Source organism: Trichomycterus rosablanca, chromosome 2 (assembly GCF_030014385.1).
Source record: "Trichomycterus rosablanca isolate fTriRos1 chromosome 2, fTriRos1.hap1, whole genome shotgun sequence".
NCBI classification, from domain to species: domain Eukaryota; kingdom Metazoa; phylum Chordata; class Actinopteri; order Siluriformes; family Trichomycteridae; genus Trichomycterus; species Trichomycterus rosablanca.
The window spans coordinates 12,568,453-12,589,627 of NC_085989.1; the positions used below are offsets into that span (position 1 = coordinate 12,568,453).

At 44.4% G+C, this 21,175-nt stretch overlaps 1 long non-coding RNA gene across 1 annotated transcript; it reads left to right on the forward strand.

The window, feature by feature from the left end:
* Window positions 1–4,650: 4,650 nt before the first annotated feature.
* On the forward strand, window positions 4,651–12,921 carry LOC134330329 (uncharacterized). The gene is made up of 3 exons (XR_010014998.1): window positions 4,651–4,786; window positions 12,218–12,313; window positions 12,498–12,921. It is a non-coding gene; the product is annotated as an uncharacterized LOC134330329 (long non-coding RNA).
* The last annotated feature ends 8,254 nt before the right edge of the window (window positions 12,922–21,175 follow it).

A 21,175-nucleotide genomic window follows, 5' to 3' on the forward strand; every position in this document is an offset into this window, starting at 1 on the left:
ACACGCAAGGGGATGTGAAGGGTGGACAACCAGACAGCTTGACCAGGAGCATAGGGGGGGGGCCGGTCTTCTACGACGATCGGCCGACTGCTGGTTGGCGTCCCGAGTGCGCAGGAGGGTGGTCCTGGTGGAGCGCCAGAGTCTTCGGCACCTGCGAAGGTGGTGCCCAACAGAGGGGACTGCCACATCGGCTTCTTGTTCGGGGAACAGTGGTGGCTGGTAGCCTAAGGAGGCCTCGAAGGGGGACAATCCTGTGGCAGATGACACCAGAGAGTTGTGGGCATACTCGACCCAGGCCAGGTGGGAGCTCCAGGCCTTGGGGTTGCGAGCAGCCATGCACCGTAAGGCCGACTCCAGGCCCTGGTTGGTCCTCTCCGCCTGACCGTTGGACTGTGGGTGGAAGCCGGAGGAAAGGCTGACTGTGGCGCCCAGCGCCCCGCAGAAGGCCTTCCAAACCTGGGAGGTGAATTGGGGTCCTCGGTCTGACACAATGTCCAATGGTATTCCATGAACGCGAAAAACTAGATTAACTAAAAGTTCTGCTGTTTGGAAGGCTGTGGGGAGCTTCGGCAGAGCAGCAAAATGTACGGCCTTGGAAAACCGGTCAACGATGGTGAGGATGACTGTGTTCCCGTTGGAATCCGGAAGGCCCGTGACGAAGTCCAAGGCAATATGGGACCATGGGCGACTCGGGATAGGGAGAGGCTGAAGTAGCCCCGCAGGAGATTGATGGGATGCTTTGCTGCGTGCACAGGTGGTACAGGCCGCCACAAATTCCCCAACATCCTTCTCCAAGGATGGCCACCAGAAATGCCTCTTTAGGAAGGATACGGTACGACTAGTCCCGGGATGGCAGGCGACGCGGGACTCATGGGCCCATTGAAGGACCGGCGAGCGAGCTGTGGCTGGGACGAAGAGACGGGTTTGGGTTCCTGTCCTGGGGTCTGGTTCCTGGGCCTGGGCTTCGGTGACTAGACGACGAACGTCCCAAGTGAGGAGCCCAACAAGTCGACTCGGCGGGAGGATAGTCTCGGAAGAGGTGAGGGCTTCCTTCGGGGCAAACTGGCGAGAGAGGGCGTCCGGTTTGATGTTCCGGGATCCAGGCCGGTAGGTCAAAGTAAAATCAAAACGGGCGAAGAACAGTGCCCATCTGGCTTGCCTGGCGTTCAGCCTCTTTGCCGTCTGGACGTAAGACAAATTCTTGTGGTCCGTCCAGACGACAAAGGGCTGAGCGGCCCCCTCCAGCCAGTGCCTCCACTCCTCCAAGGCCAGTTTCACCGCCAGTAGCTCACGGTCCCCGACATCGTAATTGGCCTCAGCTGAAGAAAGGCGACGTGAAAAAAAAGCACAAGGGTGCAGAGGGTTCTCGGGACTCACCCGCTGGGAGAGCACAGCCCCTACCCCAGTATCGGATGCATCCACCTCCACCACGAACTGCTTGTCGGGGTCGGGCTGGATGAGGATGGGGGCGGAAGTGAACAAAGTCTTGAGCCGGAGGAAAGCTTCCTCTGCCTCCCGGGGCCAGGTGAAGGAAATCTTAGTCGAGGTGAGGCGAGTGAGGGGTGCTGCCACGTGGCTGTAGTTTCGGATGAATCGTCGGTAGAAGTTAGCGAAACCCAGGAAGCGTTGGAGCTCCTTCCGAGTGGTAGGGGTAGGCCACTCTGTGACCGCTCGGATCTTGTGGGGGTCGGCTCTAACCTGGCCGCTCTCCAGAACGACCCCGAGGAATTCCACAGAGTCGACGTGGAACTCACACTTCTCGACCTTGACGAACAATCTGTTCTCTAATAACCGAGAGAGGACCCTCCGGACATGCGCTCCGTGTTCTTCCCGGGACTTGGAAAAAATCAAAATGTCGTCAAGGTAGACGAACACGAACCGGTTGAGGAAGTCTCTGAGCACATCGTTGACCAAGGCTTGGAAGACTGCTGGGGCGTTACAAAGCCCGAAGGGCATTACGAGGTACTCGAAGTGGCCGAGCGGGGTGTTGAACGCCGTCTTCCACTCGTCGCCTTCTCGGATCCGCACCAGGTGATACGCGTTACGCAGGTCCAACTTTGTGAAGATGGTAGCACTGTGCAGGGGTTCAAAGGCCGACGACATCAACGGCAGGGGATACCGGTTCTTGACCGTGATCTGGTTGAGGCCCCGGTAGTCGATGCATGGCCGCAGGGTCTTATCCTTCTTTTCGACAAAAAAGAAACCAGCTCCTAAGGGAGATGATGAGGGGCGGATGATTCCGGCGGCCAGAGACTCCGAGATGTAGCTCTCCATCGTGCTCCTCTCAGCACGAGAGAGGTTATAGAGCCGACTGGTAGGCAGTGGGGCACCAGGCAGCAAGTCGATGGCACAATCGTAGGGTCGGTGAGGGGGTAGAGACTGGGCCCGGTACTTGCTGAACACCTCGCGGAGGAAGTGGTACTCCCGGGGCACCTTGGACAGGTCAGGGGATGCTGCAGAGGGGGTGGTGCTTGTCCCGTTCCCCGGCTGAGGGATGGCGGAGACCAGACAATTGGCGTGGCAAAAGTCGCTCCAAGCCACAACTCGTCCACGAGCCCAGTCGATGTGGGGGTTGTGACGTGCCAACCAGGGGTAGCCTAGGACCAGGGGGGTCTGAGGAGCTTTGATAACTACGAAGGAGAGGGTCTCCCGGTGGTTTCCTGAGAGGATCAGGGACAAAGGCGCGGTACGGTGGGTCACCCGGGCAATGATCCGTCCATCCAGGGCTCGCGCAGTGATAGGAGGGTCCAGGGGCTCCAGGGTCCCCCCCAGCTGACTTGCCAGCCCTTCGTCTAACAGGTTGTCCTCCGCACCCGAGTCCACCAAGGCCTGGAGAGGGACCGAGCAGCCATGGCAACAAAGGGTTGCCTGCATGCGGAGGTGGCGTTGCTGGGAGGATTGGGATAATTGTGGGAGGGGGGATAGCTGAGAGTCGCCCGCCAGTACCCCCACGGCTACTGACGGGCGCCCTCTTTTGGCCGGACAGGGCATGCCCGGAGAATATGGCCTGCCTGACCACAATAAAGGCATTGCCCGGCCCTGAAGCGGTTAGCCCGCTCCTGGGGGGTTAACCGGGCACGCCCCAACTGCATGGGTTCAGGCATTGGTACTAAGGGTATAGGGGCAACACTGGAGGCACCTGAGGGCTCTGAGGGGCTCGAACAGGTCAAAGGGGAAGGTAGCCTGGAACCGGTTCTGGCCGCCCTTTCATGGCGGCGGCTGCGGAGGCGGTTATCCAAGCGGATGGCCAGAGCTACCAGGGAGTGGAGGTCGGGGCTCTCGTCCCTTGCCGCCAACTCATCCCTCAGGGAGTCGATGAGACCTTGCCGGAAAGCCTCCCGGAGGGCCTCGTCGTTCCACCCTGAGTCGGCGGCCAAGGTCCAGAACTCAATAGAATAATCAGCCACGGACCGGGAACCTTGGCGCAGGGAAAATAGTCGGGAAGAGGCACTCCCCGAATAATCCGGGTGGTCAAACACTGTCCTGAACCGGGCGAGGAAGTCAACAAACGAGCCCTCTCGAGGGTCCGTCTGTGACTGTACCGCTTCGGCCCAGGTCAGGGCCCTGCCTCTCAGGTGACCAATAATAAAGGCCACCTTACTGGCCTCGGTGGCAAAGGTAGTGGGACGCTGACGGAAAATGGATTCGCATTGGAACAAAAACCCTCTGCACCTCTCCAGGTCTCCACAGAAGGGCTCGGGGTTGGGGACAGGTGTTTCCACGGAGGACCCTGGAACCACGGGACCCGTCGGAGGTACGACCGGAACCTGGGAAGGAGCAAGAGGTACAGGATTAGGAGGTATTAGACGTACTACCTGCTGGGTCAAGTCAGCGAGCTGCTGGCTGAGTGTCCCCAGCATCTGGTTATGGCGGATAAGGATCCCCTCAACCGTTTGTGCACCCGTGGGTTCCATGGTGGCCAGATTGTACTGTTAGGGTTAGTTAATAACCCACCAAGGACTAGGGGGGGAACCCAAAGGCGAGTGCACAAACAACAAAACCCAGAAGTGATAATACGATATTTATTTAAACAAATAATAAATAAACGACCAAAACAAACAACCAAAAAGATAACAGAAAACGAGAGGGGAGCGGCAGGAGCGGTACTGGAAGCGCCGGGGAACTGCAGGGCGGACTGATGACCAGGAGTGATGAACCGGAATGCAGGATGACCAGGAATGGCAGGAGAACCAGGAATGGCAGGAACGCAGGAGAACCAAGAACGGCAGGAATACAGGAGAACCAGGAACGGCAGGAACACAGGAGAACCAGGAACGGCAGGAACGCAGGAGAACCAAGAACGGCAGGAATACAGGAGAACCAGGAACGGCAGGAACACAGGAGAACCAGGAACGGCAGGAACGCAGGAACGGGGGGGAAGGTCTAGGAGGCGATGAAAAACAAAATACGTTAACGAGGAGAAGGTACAAGAAGAAGACTCACGGTTTAAGGACACAACGAACGGCCGTCTGTGTACCGTATGGCAAGCAGACAATCTGGCGACGAGTGAGAGAAAAGCCGGCGTTTAAATGCAGGAGTTGATGAGATGGGGAATGAGGCGCAGGTGTGTGTGGGGTCCGCCCTCCAGCGATCTATTGGCTGGAACCGCAGCAACCTCCGAAAACAGTACCGCTCCAGGCCGCTAGGGGGAGAAGGGAGCAAAACGGGAAAACAAACGCAAACCACCACCAAGAACAAAAGCGATCGGGGAAACTAAAGAAAACGGAGAAAAACAAAATACAAACCGGAATGAAAACAAAACGCTGGGAAACCCTGAAAATGAAAGGTAAATGCTGGCGGATCCTAACAGCTTCACAGTGTGAATTTGTTACTTTTCTGCATAGAATAATTTTCATAGAACACAGTCAAAATAAAATTGAATGGACCTTTAATTGTAGTTAGGAAAATGTTCTGACCCTAGGACCTGACTAATGTCTGCTATTATTCAGCTTTGTTTTGTAGAGGTTCTTTGGCCACTTAAACCATCAATCTCATGTGTGGTTAATATAGATTCTTAGTGCTTAAGATAGACAGAACATAATATCTCCAGTTGCTTTAAGCTTTTTCAATAGGGCCCTAATAGAGGAAATGGGCATTTAGCAAATTGCTTGTAACCTTTCCTTATTTATGAACCTTAACAACCTTTACTTGCACATACACTATACTGCCAAAAGTATTCGCTCGTCTGCCTTCACACGCATATGAACTTGAATGACATCCCATTCTTAATCCATAGGGTTTAATATGATCGGCCCACCCTTTGCAGCTATAACAGCTTCAACTCTTCTGGGAAGGCTTTCCACAAGGTTTAGGAGTGTGTTTATGGGAATTTTTGACCATTCTTCCAGAAGCGCATTTGTGAGGTCAGACACAGATGTACACATCCTTTGATATGACACCCAAAAGTAGGATGAGGTGCATTTTGTTTTTACTGATACTGCTTGAGATGTTTCTACAATTTAATTGGAGTCCACCTGTGGTAAATTCAATTGATGGACATGACTGGGGATTTTCAGCACCTGCCTATACAAGGTCCCACAACTGACAGTGCATATCAGAGCAAACTCTAAGCCATGGGGTCAAAGGAATTATCTGCAGACCTCAAAAACAAGATTGTGTCAAGGCATAGATCTGAAGAAGGGTACAGAAAATTGCTGCAGCTTTACAGGTCCCAAAGAGAACAGTGGCCACCATCATTCGGAAATGGAAGAAGTTTGGAACCACCAAAAATCTTCCTAGACCTGGTTGCCCAACCAAACTAAGCGATCATGGAAGACGGGCCTTGGCCAGGGAGGTGAGCAGGAACCTGAGGGTCACTCTGACAGAGATCCAGCATATCCTTGTGGAGATGGGATAACATATTAGAAGATCAACCATCCAGGCAGCACTCCACAAATTAAGCCTTTATGGTAGAGTGGCCAGACGGAAGCCACTCTATAGTAAAAGGCACATGACAGCCCGCTTGGAGTTTGCCAAAAGGCACCTAAAGGACTCTCAAACCATGAAAAATAAGATTGTCTGGTCTGATGAAACAAAAATTTAACTTTTTGACCTGAATACCAAGCATCACATCTGGAGGAAACCAGGCACCGCTCATCACCTGGCTAATGCCATCTCTACAGTGAAGCATGGTGGTGGCAGCATCATGATGTGGGGATGTCTAAGAAAACCTGCTCCAGAGCACTTTGGACCTCAGACTGGGATGAGGATTTACCTTCCAACATGTCAACAACCCAAAGCACACAGCCAAGAGAACAAAGGAGTGGCTTTAGAGAAAGTCTGTGAATGTCCTTGAGTGGCCCAGCCAGAGCCCAGACCTGAATCCAATCAAACATCTGTGGAAGGAGCTGAAAATGGCTGTGTACCGACGCTCCCCATCCAACCTGACGGAGCTTACAAGGATATGCCAAGAGGAATGGGCAAAAATGTCCAGAAACAAGTGTGCCAAGCTCGTAGCTTCTTTTCAAGATACCTTGAAGCTGTAATTGCTGCCAAAGGTGCATCAGGCTAAGGTTGTGTGTGAACCCCTAATGCCAAGTTCACACTACACGACTTTCCAAGTCGTCAGGTCGCTGTACAGTTCACACTATACGACTGAATCTCCTGCACTCGGGAGTCTTTCAGTCGGTGTATATTTCACACTACACGACTGATCGGCGATAGGGGGTTTCACACTACACATTTACATTTTACATTTTCAGCATTTAGCAGACGCCTTTATCCAAAGCGACTTACATTACTGTTACATTATACAGTTTGAGCAATTGAGGGTTAAGGTCCTTGCTCAAGGGCCCAACAGCAGCAACCTGGCAGTGGTGGGGCTTGAACCAGCGACTCGCTGATCACCGGTCCAGTACCTTAACCACTAGGCTACAGCTGGCACTACGCGATCCATCACCAACTGGAATCGCAGGCGAGCTTCTCTGGTCTCTCTTTTTTTTTTTTTTACAAAAACACACGTGAGAAGTGACGAGAAGTTTAATGATACCACGTCCAAAAAAATTAACGTCAACAAGTAGCGAGAGATCAAAGGGTTTGTGCGCTGATGTGCAGCGTAATATCAAGGAGGAAAAATAAATGAATCTGAGTGGATTTGGCAACACGAACAGTATATGGCTTGTTCTGTAGTAAGTTTTGCAATGCAGCGTGGGTATTATGTTTTGTAGAGGACGATCAAATCAGAAATACTGTAAAACGTGTGTGTGTCGGTGTAACCTGATATAAACTATATTAATTAAGCCCCTGTCCCCTGTCCTCTCCTGCATTTCCCCTCACGCTGTATCCTGTGTTCTCATTGGCTGTTCGACATGTCACTCATTCCCAGTTGCCTGTCTGAGATCAGATATCTGGCGTGCTAGAAAACTCAATCCAGTCGCCGAGCGCTCGGCGAGCCGGTCGGGTCGAGTTGTTGGATAGTTCACACTTAGCGACTGAGAGCCGAGTTTTGATCGCCGATTGAACGCTGAGTTGCTCCCGACCCGGAAAATCAATCGCCGACCAGTCGCCGAGCGAAAATAAGGGCAAAAATAGTGTAGTGTGAACTAGGCATAAACCACCTCACAATGTAACCCTCAGTAAAATAAAATTGCATATTTTCTAAACCCTGTTTTTTCTTCGTAATTATTGGCGATTATGTAGATGTTTGAGGCAAAAAAAGAACTAAATCCATTATAGAATGAGTCTGTAACATCATAAAACATGGAGAATGTGAAAGAAGTCTTATGGTTGCTGTTTTGGTTTGTTTTGATTTGCCTTAGTTACTGCACTTTGGTCCTATTGAGCATACTGATGTCTTCACCTCCGACCTGACAATACTTTTTATCTCTTTGGTAATGGAATATAAACCTATTCCTACCGCCGGCCATTGGGTGGTTTTCCTAATTTTTTTGGCATAATTTGGTTGTCACTTTAACCCAATCTTTTTCAGAATCTTAAAGTATTTCTATTGTAATGTTATCTATTTCTAAAGGTATCTTTTTGGTAGTGATCTGTCTGGCTTCATAATTAACTATTTTAACATTTGAACATTTAACTTATGTAATAAGTGTAATACATTATGAATGTAATACATTAAGAATGGTTAAAATGAAGAGTTTCAGGTTAAGCATTTTCTTTTTTCTGTGCTCTAGGATTTTTTTCTTAGTAAGAACTCTGTACAGAGTAAAAATAACAGTGTGAATTGCACCTCAACATCAAAGCTGAAGTGTTGTTCTGTTGCACAAAAAAGCCCTGTGATGGATTGGCACCCTGTCCAGGGTGTTTCTGCCTTGCGCACAGTGTTTTTCCAGGTGAAAAAAGACCAGCAACTCTGACCTGGATAAAGTAGTTGATGAAGAATGGTCAAAATCTTTAAATCAGTTTTAATTTTAAATTTTCATGGTTTTAAAGGTTTCTTAAAATTAATCAACTTTTCAATCAAAAAATTCCCTCTTACAGTAAAAAACTATTTGACAAAAAGCTGTCAACTGAGGTCCTACATTGATGTCCTATCTTAAGGGTCGACAACTACGTAGAAAGGTGGTCACAGTATAAAACATTAGCTCAAAAAGTCAGCTAGCCTTTCACAAAATGTATGTTTAGAAATTGATCAAATCTATGAAGGGCATAGTTTTCATTTTTTCTCATTTAAACCAATACTTTATAGAGAATTACTTTTAGCATAGCTGCTTATTGGCCGTGGTGATTGGGGAGAAGAATGTAATATATACATTTAAATTCAATAACTGCTTCCTTCAAATTAGAGTCACTGTGGGGCCAAGATGCCTTTCTGTGTGTATTTGGTAGTGTAGGAAAAACCAGAAGAACCCAGAGGAACCTATATTCAATTTTTTATGGCAATTGACTAAGGTGAGGTTTATAGTGGTAACTATGTTGCAAAAGTTGGAACAGCATGGAAAATGCAAATAATAAAAAAACAGAGTTTCTTACATTTACTTTAACTTTTATTTCATTGCAGACAGTATGAACCTGAGATATTTCATGTTTTATCTGCTCAACTTCATTTCATTTATTAATTAACATCCGTTCCTGCATTTCAGGCCTGCAACACATTTCAAAAAAAGTTGGGACAGTAAAGCATTTACCACTTTGTAATGTTGCCATTCCTTTTCACCACACTTAGAAGATGTTTTGGCACCGAGGATACCAAGCAATTTAGTGTTTCAGGTTTTATTTTGTCCCATTTTTCCTGCAAACAAGTCTTAAGATGTGCAACAATACGGGGTCGTTGTTGCCACATTTTTTCTTTCAAAATTCTCCACACATTCTCTATTGGGGACAGGTCAGGACTGCAGGCAGGCCAGTTCAGTACCCGTACCCTCTTCTTCCGCAGCCATGTCTTTGTAATGTGTGCAGCATGTGGTTCTGCATTGTCTTGTTGAAAAATGCATGGACGTCCTTGGAAAAGATGACGTCTTGAAGGCAGCATATGTTGCTCTAAGATCTCAGTGTACTTTTCTGCATTAATGCTACCAGCACAGAAGTGCAAATGACCTTTGCCAAGGGCACTGACACAGCCCCATACCATGACAGACACTGGCTTTTGGACTTGTTGCTGATAACAGTCTGGATGGTCCTTTTTGTTCTTGGTCTGGAGCACACAGCTTTGGATTTTCCAAAAAATTAATCAGCCTGGAATGCTGAATCATCTGACCACAATACACGTTTCCACTGTGTGATGGTCCATCCTAGATGCCTCTGAGCCCAGAGAAGTCGACGCTGCTTCTGGACATGGTTAACATAAGGCTTCTTTTTTGCACAGTAAAGTTTTAAGTGGCATTTGTGCATGTAACTCTGTATTGTGGTGCTTGACAAAGGTTTGCCAAAGTAATTCCTTGCCCATGTGGTTATATTAGCTATTGTTGAGTGGCGGTTCTTGTTGCAGTGCCATCTGAGGGATCGAAGATCATGGGCGTTCAGCTTAAGCTTGCGCCCTTGGCCTTTGCGCACTGAAATTCCTTTCGATTCCTTGAATCGTTTAATAATATTATGCACTGTAGAGGAAAAAATATGAGGTTCATTGTTTGTTATTGTTTTAAACATTTCAATAATTTTCTCACACGTGTTGACAAACTGGAGATCCTTTGACAGCCTTTCCTGATTGCTGCTTGATTACAATCACCTGTTTGGAATTACATCATTGTTTAGTTTTTTCACCTCATTACTAGCCCTAAATTGCCACCGTCCCAACTTTTTTTGAAATGTGTTCCGGGCCGAAATGCAGGAATAGATGTATACAGTATTAACAAATGAAATGATGTTAGTGAGTTAATGAGCAGACAAAACTTGTTAAAACATGAATTATCTTGGGTTCAAACTGTCTGCAATCAAAAAAGTCAAAGTAAATGTAAGGAACACTGCATTTTTATTTTATTTGCATTTTCCATACTATCCCAATTTGTTCTGATTTGGGGATGTAAGAACTTGTAGAATCTTATCTGAGAACTTGTAAAACAAAATCTGCTCATGTATTTTCAATGTGTGAATTTGCTAAATTAAATCTGTACTAGTATTTTCTATTGTGTGAACTGATTTGCTTAAACATTTAATGTGAAAACTATTTTGCTTAAACATACAACTGCTTGAACATGATATCACAACTTCAAATCTTCCCGGCTCAACTTTGCTTGCAAGAAACTTGTTGCAAAACTGATTTGTGAACTAGTAACTGCTTGTAACACATCTTGTTTATGACAGGACAGGTAGTTACAGGTTACACCATGATTCATCAGTTCACATTCAATATCAAACACCATCAAGGGCAATTTTGTAACTCCAATTCTCATAACTAATATGTCTTTGGACTGTGTGAGGAAACCCGAGTTCTTGGAAGAAACCCATGCAGACATAAGGAGAACATGCAAACCCCACACAAAAAGGACATTGACCTTCTTGCAGTGAGGTGACAGTGCTACTCTATACATAGTGCTGACACAATGACATGGAAACGTATGTTTTGCTATGACAGTTCCAGGTGCAGCAGTGTTGTTGGGATTTTAAAATACTGTAGAAAGTTATAGGCCCACACATACCCTTTAAGCACCTGTTTATGGGGTACAGTTAGAGACTACAGCTGTACATTTTCTGATTACAGAATGCTCTTGGCTTTACATTTTTGGTTGGAACACTATTCATTTCACAGCATTAACATTCATCTGATACACTCATAAGATTACAACTTACACCACCAAGTTTTTAGCTCATAAAATAACTTAGTATCAGATAGATGTACCTAATAAAGTGCTTGGTGAGTGAATGTCAATATATCTCATTTAACATTTAATAAATTTGGCAATAGCACACTCATTCATATAAAAAAAAGATAGAATTGAGTGTTCTTGTACATCTCAAATATTAGAAAATATTAGAAAATATGAAAAATATTTGAAAATATTTAGACCCCTGGACCTTTTGTTGCAGTTTGAAGTGATGGACATAATTTCAAAAAGCATGTATTTGGGTCTGTAAGTCAATTTACACAATTTCACAATTTACAAAAAATTTCTTAACAAGTCCTAGGAACTTTTTGTGGCTCTCTGCTCTCAAATTGTGGTAATTAACCGATCAGGGCAAGGGTGTTCAACAATATCTTAGACAGACCTGGGCATTGTACAGCCCGCGGGCCACATTTGGCCCTTTGGCTGTCCCTGACTGGCCACATGAGTTCAGTGGTAAATAGAAATTGGACGTAAATAAGTGTACATCATACATGGAATACAATGGCTTTGTTTTTATTTTGAAGTGACTGCTATTTTTCAATTTATGTCCATGCATGTGTGTGTGAGTGTATCCAGCTTCACCGTAATGTATTGGCGAACAGAACTGTGAGTGCGATTGACTTTTTAACAAGACATTGACTTCTAAGTATTTATTTACAGAATTCAAATGTAAATCTGTGTGTTTAGTTTATGGAGAACAGACCGCTGTGTTTAAGGATTATGATTTGAATCACCATTATGGTACTAAACACAGAGAAAAATACAAGAACTTGAACTACGCAGTCACATCAGTCATATCTAAAACTTTGCATACTTAACTGCAAAAGCAACAGGGACTTTTTATTAAGTTCTACTCACCCATTAAAGAACCTTGGACCTTCCTAAAGTTGGCTTTCTAAAGGTGTTGAGTGGAAAACAGCTGTTTTTTCGGACATTATAAATATTTGGTTACACCATACTGTTTGGTCAATGAGTCCTCTGTTTTTCTGATTTTTTGATAGTTCATGGTGACAGACCAGATTATGCCGAGATGTGACTACTGAGAGCGGTGCGTGGACTCTGCTGCTCTAGAAAGTGTGATGTATTCCTGTGCCTGAGTGAGTTGGTTGAAGTTGTTAATTCATACAGTGTCTATGGCAACAAAAATATAACAAATAAATAATAAAACTGTACTTTGGCTAAAGCTTTTTGATATGATGAATGTATATATACACCGATTAGGCATAACATTATGACCACCTTCCTAATATTGGGTTGGTTCCTCTTTTGCTGCCAAAACAGCCCTGACCCATCTAGGCATGGACTCCACTAGACCCCTGAAGGTGTGCTGTGGAATCTGGCATCAAGATGTTAGCAGCAGATCCTCCAACTCCTGTAAGTTGCGAGGTGGGGCATCCATAAATTGGACTTGTTTGTCCAGCACATCCCACAGATGCTCACCTCTTTTTTATTATCCTCCAGCATTCTCTGATGTGTTACCATTCTGTTTCTAGGATGTTTTATATTTTTAATAAAGTAAAATAGCCAATTTTTTTGATACCTCCCACAAATGCTTATCCATTTAAATACCGAGGCAATTTCTGCGATGTACAACCCCAAATCAGAAGAAGTTGGGATGGTATGGAAAATGCAAGTTAGAAATCAGTGTTTATTAAATTTACTTTGACTTTTATTTCATTGCAGACAATAAATCCAAGATATTTCATGTGTTGTCTGGTCAACTTCATTTTATTTGTTAATATACATCAATTTCTCCATTTCAAGCTTGCAACACATTCCAAATAAATTTGGGAGGGTAAAGCATTTACCACTTTGTAATGTTGCCATTCCTTTTCACAACATTTAAAAGACGTTTTGCCACAGAGGATACCAAGTGATAAAGTGTTTCAGTTGTATTTTTGTCCCATTCTTCCTGCAAACTTTAAGTGTGTGCAACTGTATAAGGTCGTCGTTGTTGCATTTTTCGTTTAAAAATTCTCCACAAATTCTCTACTTAAGACAAGTTAGGACTGCAGAAACTGTCTTGTTAAAAAATTCCATGGTCATCCATGAAAAAGATGTTTGCCATGGTGATGGTGGACGCTGCCGCATTTTGGCTGCCGCTACCGTTACCGTATTTTTTATTTTATTATTTTATTCATTTTAATTAGTAAATAATCTCATTGGTGATTATCGCTACTGCTTCAGGAAAGAGAGGACAACATTTAGTCTGGACTCATCCTTCAATTGGATTTTATTGCACCCGGAGTTTTCTGGACTTGATCTGTACTGTCGCCTGCCTAACACGAGCCGTTGCTGCCCTGCTCCATCTCTGAATTTGCATCTGCCGATTTTAGTTCTGTTTGGATTTATGGATTCATGGACTTTACCCTGCCTCGGCTAATAATTCACAGTCTGCCGCATACTTTCACATATACGGTAATAATATGCCTTATTACTTGAAACTGGAGCTGCTGCGCTTAAATTCAAAGACTCGCCTGCCTACTGATGTTTACACACGATGTGTTGCTATGGGAATAGCACGACGCCAACGGTACATTCATCGAGGATCCCGCCGCAGCATCTGCATATCTGGAAGTAATGCGGTGGATGGGCTTATTCCATCCATTTGTTCTGTGGTACGCCGCTATCCAACTGGACCATGGGTTAAAAACAGCGGGGTTAATTTTAGTAACCTCCGTCATCTGGAGTATACTTTGCCGAACAAAAATCTAACTGGCAATGTTTCACAATTGCTCTCAGATTCAATGCCAGTTAAAATAGCATTGGTCAGTGCTAGGTCAGTGGTAAATAAGACCTTTGTATTGAACGATTTTTTCGTTTCCCATGGCCTGGACTTTCTCTTTGTGACTGAAACCTGGTTATCCTCTGGTGACTCAAGTCCGCTTGTAGAGTTGTCCCCAAGCGATTGTACCTTTTTTAACACACCTAGAAGTTCTGGCCGAGGGGGTGGTCTTGCAACTATTTTTAAGGATCTTTTTAAATGCTGTCTATTAACTGTGGGCAAGGACGGATTAAGGATAGTCTGGGCCCCTGGGCAAAGAGTTGGCTAAATAGAGTTTGGCGCATCCTAATCCTGAGTTCATTCTTAATACGAGCCAGTTTGGAGAATGAACGCTCCCCTTCACAATTTGTGATAGGCACAGTCAAAAAAAGTCTAAGTGCTATGTAGACATTTGGAAAGGTTGATTGTAAATTCAAATTTATCATGGTTTTGAGCATTTTACTAGGACATTTTTCTTTTTCTGTTATGAATGATTTGTATTGTATCAATTCATCTGCCAGGCTCATGTTCAGATCTGAAGGATATGCTGCAGCGAGTGAGTTAGCCTTTAAAGTGAGCTCACTGTTGGACATATTGTCAGGCATGAAAATAACATCAAATAGCTCAGTTAAGTGTGTGTATGCATTCAAACGGTGGTTGAGACAGGACACAAGTTTGTCAATGACAACATTGAAAGTTTCGATCCGAAACTTGTCCTTTCCGTTAAATGCTACACCTGGCTCTGCACTATCATCAGACATAATTTTTCATAAATTTTCATGCCTATACTCTTGGGAGACAGCAGTGGTGACATTTAAAGCTGCCCCTTCAAACACCTCAAAGTTATCTCTCTGTGCTGCCACAAAGTCTCGTAAAGACAAGAGAAGTTGTGTAGCTGTACATATGTCAATATCATGCTTCTGCAGCTACAGGCTTGTGGCTTGGAACCTCTGTAGTATTGTGTCCCAGAAGTAGGCCATGAAGGCCATCTCCAACGAGTCCAATTTGTCACAGAGTGCAGAGGCTTCACTTCGAGTTACACATTTCTCCTCCATATCTTTAGACATATCATTCAATGCCTCTCTCAGTTGTGCATAATATTTCCAAACAGCCTTAGTTGACTCAGCTCGTGCGCTCCATCGAGTACCTGACAGTGATTTCAGTGTGAGTTTGATATCAGTATCACGGAAAACCTTTCCCCACCTGTGTGTAGATGATGCACAAAATGTGTACATTGCCTGTACAAAGTCAAAAAAACGTCCAGCTTCTGGGCTACTGTCAACAGCATTGACACCAACTAAATTCAGTGAATGTGCTGCACAGGGGACATAACAAATCAAAGGGTTTCTTTGTTTAAGATGAGCTTGGACTCCATTGTACTGTACTTTCCCGACATGTTACTTGCATTATCATATGACTGGCCCCTACAGTTGGATAAGTCTAGGCCCAGATTCTCCACCATAGCAAGAGTTCTATGATGCCCAAAAAATTACCATTGTGGGCTGATCCTAATAGCTCATCATCTCCCCTGAAAGCAAGTCCCCTCTCCCCCAAAAACTGGATGACTGCAACAACTCTTTTCAAAACTTCCCGCCAGTATGGTCTTTCTGCATCAATTTGTTTGACAATATCAGAATCAATTGTTGCTGTGCCTCTGGAGCGATTATATAATGCTAGCATGCAAGCCCTATGCTCCACACTCCCCTCATGCTCACCAATCCGCTCTGAATGTTTCCAGTCAGAAAATCCATGAACAAAAGTATTGTGCTTACTGGAAAACAGTTTGCAAGCAAAACAATACACACAGCCAGTTGAAGGAGAGTAAAGTAGCCACTGCCTAGTCACAGTTTGCCCGTTGGGTAGAGAGCAACTGAGTAGAGCATTTGTAAAGATCCTACTGGTACCCCCAATGCCTCTATCCCTGACTGAGGCTGGGTACTTAGCACTTCTGTTTTGAAATGCAGCTTCTCCTCTACTAACAAGAATCGACTTGGCTTGGTCGGTAATGGTACTGGGCCATAAAGCAGGGTCGTTGACCGTTTCACACCAGGAGTTGGGGTCCTTGCCCTCCTCATTTGAAAAACGACACTCACACGATGCAGCTGGCTGGTCTGATTGTGGGTATGACACACCTGCAACTTTCCTTTCATGGTCTTTCTGCTGCTGGTCTGTGGTAGCCTGGCAGGGCTGGCATTCCTGCTCTGCACCTGACTGGGTCTGCAAAGGTACATAGTCACTGACAGGTGACACTAAGCCAGTGGTGATCACATCTTCATTGCTAGAACTCTGATCACTGCTAACATTAGCAATACTTGTCTCACTCATATCCAGCGGTTTCTCAAATAAGTTTGAGATCAAAGGAACGCTTTTCAGGAAATCTGCCTGATTTGCTTCCTTAATCTTTTTTGCTTTTCTTTTTGAGGCACCACTTTTTTGTTTGGGATCCATGTTATTAATGGCAAGTGTTTCTTAAGATGCAAATATAGAAGCTTGTCTTGCAAATTCCTATTCCTATCCAATACTTACTATGTTGTTTCTATGTTGTATGTTCAGGAAAAAAATACTATCACAAAATTGTAGAACCAGATACAATATGTAATAAAAAAAGGCTGACCTATAACTATTTAGCTATAAATTGTTGTTATTGTAAATGTATTGTATGTATGTACTAATATTATAAAGCTTACACTTCTACTATTATCAATAATGTAATATGCAAATAACAATAAGCTTTTAAAAAAGCTGTGAGTTGCTAGTTAGCAACGTTACATTAGCCTTGAAAAAGGCTGTGAACCTTTCAAAGTTTAATATATTATATATAGTAATATAATATTATATCATGTAATATAATATAATATAATATATAAGCCTTTGAAAAGACTATGAAAAGAATGTAACAGAATATATGTAATATAGTATAGTATAATATAATATAAAAATATTTATATATATTATAAAATAATATAATGCAGTATAAAGGGCAATGAGCCTTTAAAAAGGCTGTTGGTTGCTGATCTGGTAATAGCAAGGTAAAAGTTGTAGTAAAAGCACAGAGCAAGTTCGCAAGCTGAACTGTCTGAATGTGAGGAGTTTTGATACTGGCAGGGGGTTTTATATAGATCTTGCATATTCACTTGGAAGTTCTCGCAACACCTGATTGGCTCAGCCCGCGTGGGAATTTAGGGCAATGTAACAATTTTTCACCACTGAGTGAGAGAGTGGGGGAGGGGCAGCCACTATCTACTACAAAAAATGCTGTTTTTTGTGTGTGTGTGTGTGTGTGTGTGTGAGAGAGAGAGAGAGAGAGAGGCATGGAGAGGGAGACAGGGGGAAGGTTTTGAGTATATTAAAAATGCTGTGTTAATGATATTAAATAAAGTTTAATTATTGTCGAGACCCCTTCACACTGCCTTGAAACATGTCAAGTCATGTCAAACTGTCATTGAATAGTCATTGAATAACAAGCTGAATAAAATATGTTTTCCAATAAATAATCCTCAAACAAAATATCAGGGTTACACGCATACGCAGCCACAGCTACTACAACAAAACCACTTGCTGTTTCATCATCTGTCACCAAACCAAAATTGTGCTACTCAGTAAAATTAGCTTGCAGTTCTGTTGTATGAAAAGGCACTTTTCCTTTCATGCATTCCTTTAGAGCTAGAGTGACCACTGGTCTCTTTACTGTTGTTTATTAAAGGGGAAACATGAAACTAGTCAAATGGCTTGTTGTTTTCACATAAGTGAAATCACACCCTTGGCCAAATTCACTCAATTTAATCGGTGTCAAAGATAGCATTCATCAGACAAATTGCTTGTCTTAAATTTAAATAATTGCTAAATTGCTAAATTAATCAGAATCAGAATCAGCTTTATTCGCCAAGTATGTTTACACACACAAGGAATTTGTTTCCGGCTGTTGTTAGCTCTCTACAATTTACAAACAATACAATATACAGACAAGACTATGTAGACTCTCTACAATTTACAAACAATACAATATACAGACAAGACTATGTAGACAATGTACAATTTACATGTTCAGCAGAATTTGCATATGTACAGAAAATATAAAAATAGTGTAAAATAAATAGTTCAGTAAGGTAAGATGCAGTTACGGTATTATACAGCATGTATAAAGTGCAGTGTGGCATGTAAACAACAGTAAACAGCAGTTCAATTTTTGTTATTGATGAGTTTGATGGCATTTGGTTACAGTGTCTGTTTGATTTTGTGTTCAGGGCTCTGTAGCGCCTGCCAGAGGGTAGGTGGTTAAAGAGTTCGTGTCCAGGGTGTGAGAAGTCTGTGATAATTTTTTCTGCCCGGTTTCTGGTCCTTGTTGTGTATAAGTCCTGGAGGGTGGGCAAAGGAGCACCGATGATTTTTGCCGCTCTATCCACCACTCTTTGTAATCTGCATCTGTCCTGTTTTGTGGCTGAACTGAACCACACTGTGATGGATGTGCACAGGACAGATTCAATGACTGCGGTGTAGAACTGTTTCATCAGCTCCTGTGGCAAACCATGTTTCCTCAGTTGACGCAGAAAGTACATCCTTTGCTGGGCCTTTTTGAGGATGGAGTTGGTGTTGGCCTCCCACTTTAGGTCATTGGAAATAGTAGTTCCCAAGAACCTGAAGGTCTCTATGGTAGACACAGTGCTGTTGAATATGGTGATGGGGAGCAGTGTCGAAGGTTTCTTTTTAAAATCCACTGTCATCTCTACGGTCTTTAGTGTGTTCAGCTCTAGGTTGTTCTGACTGCACCAGAGCACCAGCCGATCAATCTCCTGCCGATATGCAGACTCATCTCCATCCTGGATTAGTCCAATGATCGTAGTGTCATCTGCAAACTTTAGAAGTTTCACTGTTGGGTCTGTAGAGGGACAGTCATTAGAGTAGAGAGAAAATAGCAGTGGATAGAGGACACAGCCCTGTGGTGCACCAGTGCTGACTGTTCTTATGGTAGATGTAATATCTCCCAGTCTCACCTGTTGTGGACAAGCTGGTGATCCACTGACAGATGGCGGGGGACACACTGAGCTGAGACAGTTTGAGGTGGAGGAGTTCTGGTATGATGGTGTTAAACGCTGAGGTAAAATCCACAAAAAGGATTCTTACATAAGTCCGTGGGCTGTCCAGATGTTCTAAGATGTAGTGCAATCCCATGTTGACTGCATCATCCACCGACCTGTTTGCCCGGTAGGCAAACTGCAGAGGGTCCAGCAGGGGGCCAGTGATGTTCTTCAGATGTGTCACAACCAGTCGTTCGAAGGATTTCATGACCACAGATGTTAAAGCAACGGGTCTGTAGTCATTAAGTCCTGTGATGGAGAGGTTTCTTGGGAATTGGGATGATGGTGGAGCGTTTGAAGCAGGATGGGACTTCACACAGCTCCAGTGACTCATTGAAGATCTTTGTAAAAATAGGAGCCAGTTGAGCCAGGTGAGACTCCATCTGGGCCTGGTGCCTTCCTGTTTTTTTGTCTTTGGAAGAGTCGTCTCACGTCCATCTCACCTATTTGTAATGCAGATCGTGTATCCATGGAAGAATGTGTGGTGATAGCTGATGGTGTGATATAATCTGTTGATGTGCAGGGGTGGAGGGTGGGTGTGAATGTGTCCTTCTCAAACCTACAATAGAAAACATTAAGGTCATCAGCCAGGTCTTTGTTTGCCTCAATGGGGTTGGGTGATCTCCTGTAGTTGGTTATCTCTTGCAGGCCTCTCCATACTGATGTAGAGTCGTTGGCTGAAAACCTGTTTTTCAGCTTTTCAGTGTAGCTGTTTTTGGCGACTCTGATCTCTTTGTTCAGCATGTTCCTGGCCTGTGTGTACAGGGATCTGTCCCCACTTCTGTAGGCATCCTCCTTTTCTTGACGAAGTTTTCTTAATTTTGCTGTAAACCATGGTTTGTCGTTGTTGTATTTGCAGAAGGTTTTGGTGGGCACACAAACATCCTCGCAAAAGCTAATGTACGATGTCACAGTGTCAGTGAGTTCATCCAAGCTGTTGGTTGCAGTCTCAAAAACACTCCAGTCAGTACAGTCAAAACAGTCCTGCAGTTCCTGCTTTGCCTCGCTGGTCCACTTCTTCACAGTTTTAACCACAGGCTTAGCTGATTTAAGTTTCTGCCTGTATGTTGGAACAAGATGAACCAAGCAGTGATCAAAATGTCCCAGAGCTGCATGGGGCACAGAGCGGTACGCATCTTTAATTACAGTATAGCAGTGGTCCAATGTATTATTGCCCCTGGTGGGACAATTGATGTGTTGTCTGTATTTTGGAAGTTCGTGGTTCAGTTTTGCCCTGTTAAAGTCCCCAAGTATGATAAAAAGTGAGTCGCATATTTCTGCTCCAAACAGGTTATCTGGTCAGCCAGGCTTTTCTGTGCAGCATCCACATTAGCCTGAGGTGTTATGTAAACACCGACCAAGATAAAGGAGGAGAACTCCCGCGGTGAATAAAACGGCTTGCAGTTAATAAACAATGTTTCTAAATCCGGGCTGCAGGGTTTGTTTAATACTGTGACATCTGTGCACCAGTTTTCACTGATGTAAAAACATATTCCACCACCTTTAGTTTTACCTGAGAGTCCCGTTACGCGATCCGCTCGGTGTAGATGAAAGCCCAGCAGAAGTAATCCACTGTCAGGAACGGATTCGCTGAGCCAAGTTTCAGTAAAACAAAGTGCAGCGGAATGTGCAAAGTCTCTTTTAATTTTGTTCTGGAGAAGCAGCTCATCCATTTTGTTGTTTAGAGAGCGGAGGTTCGCCAAGTGAATCGATGGAAGCGCAGTTCGAAATCCTCGCTGTCTGAGTTTCACTAGCGCACCGGCGCGCTTTCCTCGTCTGCATCTCCTCCATGCCGCGCATAGAGCCGCTGCTCCACAAACAAAAATGTCCATAAAACTATCCGAGTTTGTAAAAATTGGCGAGAAACTGTTAGCGGTAAGCTGCCCGATGTTAAGCAGCTCTTCCCTGGTGTATGTTATCGGGTTTGCATGACAAAACACACATAAAATAAACAAAAACAAAGAAAAAAGCAGAGAGCGCTGTGCCGAGGCTGCCATCCGCGGCGCCATCATGACCATGACGCCAATTTGTGTCTCTGCGCTTAAGAGAAATTTAACATAATAATTTTGAAACAGTACAAATTCAGAAACATTAAGTAAGGGCCTGAATCGCATATTTGC